Here is a 2,271-nt window from a genome sequence, read left to right as displayed (position 1 = left end):
CAGTGACCCTCTCATGGGAGTCCCACCGGGCGCATTCGGAGCCGAGCCGCTGGAGGGCGGCACGAGGGTCTTTTGTTCCTCGTCTACACCCACGTCTTTGGCAGAAGACTTGGTGCCGGATTTCCAGGACTCCCTGGAACCTAAGAAATGCACCTCGCCCTGGTGGTTGTTAGCGGGATTACAACTGATGTTGGTTACTTCCCCAACCAAATGGATGGATTAAATTAGATCTCTGAATTTACCGAAATGACAATACCGCCTATTAATGAGTCATATGGCGTTACATTGTAAAGTTCTTCAAGATGATAATGAACATGAAAATTTTAATGAAGTGAATTATTGATTAAGGTCTCAGGCTAGTATGTAGACTGCAGTAGATACCATTTAACAAAGGACAACCTGGTAGAAACAATCATTTTCAATTAAAAAAAAAAAGTGCTTTCATCCTCGTTTAAATTCCATACATACACTGCTCTCCTTTACCATTTGAAGAAAAAAACACATATGAATCAGCTTTTCAAAAAGTATTTTTCAGAAAACTTTTGTAAAAAAATTATTTTTGTTTTCAATACACTAAAATATTCTTAAATTTCATATTTCACAATACCATTTGACTTTGACATGTTTGATGTCACTATCACAACAGGAACATCTTAATAAAATTTGCTGACAACACGGAAGTATTATATGAAAATATGACACCTAGGGCCATATTCTCTTTAACTTTTTTTTCCATACAATATATTTTCACCATATTTTCCCCTCCCCCAGTTTCTCGAACCCTCCTCCTCACCGTCCTACCCCGGCTTCCTGTTCCTTCAAAAGAAGAAAAAAGTCAAAACAAATAGGAAATTGGTAAGACCAAGGGAAAAAAAAGAAGCCAAAATGTGCCAGGCATTGGTGGCACACCCCTTTGATCTCAACACTTGGGAGCAGATACAGACAGATCTCCAAGCTCAAGGCCAGCCTGTTCTACAGAACGAGTTCCAGGACAGCCAGTGCTGTTACACAGAGAAACCTTATCTTGAAAAATCAAATAATACCAAAAGGGAAAAAAAAAAAAAGTCCACAAAGAAAAGCATGGAGTTGGTTTGTGTTGGCCAATACTCCTGGGCACCTGGCCTACCATAAAGTGTGGTTGATATACTCTATGACACTCCATTGGAAAAAACTTGAGTTTCTGTTTGCCAGCAGATACTAGTTGCAGATAGCTTCTTGATTAGGAGTGGAACCCCAAGTCCACTTCCCCCTTACAGTGCTGAGATTTGAACCCCAGCAGGTCCATGAGTTCTGTGTCAGGCTCTCTAAAAAGTCAGTCAGTCCTGGTGTTCCCGTGGAGTCATTCCCATCTCTGGCTCTTAAAGTCTGTCCTCCTACTGAATACTTCCCTGAACCTTGATGGACAACGGATCTAATGAAGATATTAGGGTCCTATCTTAAATCAACTCGCTGAATTTATTGTTAGAAGTGGTTTTAGGTGGTAAGCATTGATTGGTTTGCCACAAGCTCTTTACATAGGAGCAGCTTTATACTGCTACCAATTTCCTGATGTTATTGCTATCTTATACTTCGTAATTCTCTGGTGACCTGAGTTCAATCTCTGGAACCCACATGGTTCCACAAGTGTGCATCACCTTTCCTGGAAATTGTTCAAGTGCTTATTTGATTAGTTAAAACAGATTCTTACACTCTAGGATGGCCTAGAACTCAAATATGTAGCTAAGGGGGGCCTTGACTTCTTGGTCCTTCCACCCCTACCTCCCAAAACCTGGGATAAGCATGTGCCACCAAGCACTGCTCAGATGAATCATATACTCCAGGCTGGCCTGAAATGTACCCTGTAGCTGAGGATGGTGTCTTAGTTATGGTTTTACTGCTATGAACAGATACCATGACCAAGGCAACTCTTATAAGGACAATATTTAATTGGGGTTGGCTTACAGGTCTAGAGGTTCAGTCCATTATCAAGGCAGAAGCAAGACAAAAGTCCAGGCAGGCATGGTGCAGGAGCTGAGAGTTCTACGTCTTCAGCTGAAGGCTGCTAGAAGTCTGACTTTTAGGCAGCTACAACTAAGTCTTAAAGACCACACTCACAGTGACACACCTACCCCAACAAGGCCATACCTCCAAATTTGTGCAACTTCCTGGGCCAAACATATACAAACCATCACAGATAGTTTTGAACTTTTTTTTTTAAAGATTTATTTTTTTATTTTCTGTATAGGAGTACACCATTGTTCTCTTCAGACACAGGAGAGGAGGGCATCAGAT

Source organism: Mus caroli, chromosome 14 (genome assembly GCF_900094665.2).
Source record: "Mus caroli chromosome 14, CAROLI_EIJ_v1.1, whole genome shotgun sequence".
In the NCBI taxonomy this organism is placed as follows: Eukaryota; Metazoa; Chordata; class Mammalia; order Rodentia; family Muridae; genus Mus; species Mus caroli.
Note: the sequence above shows the minus strand (reverse complement) of the source record.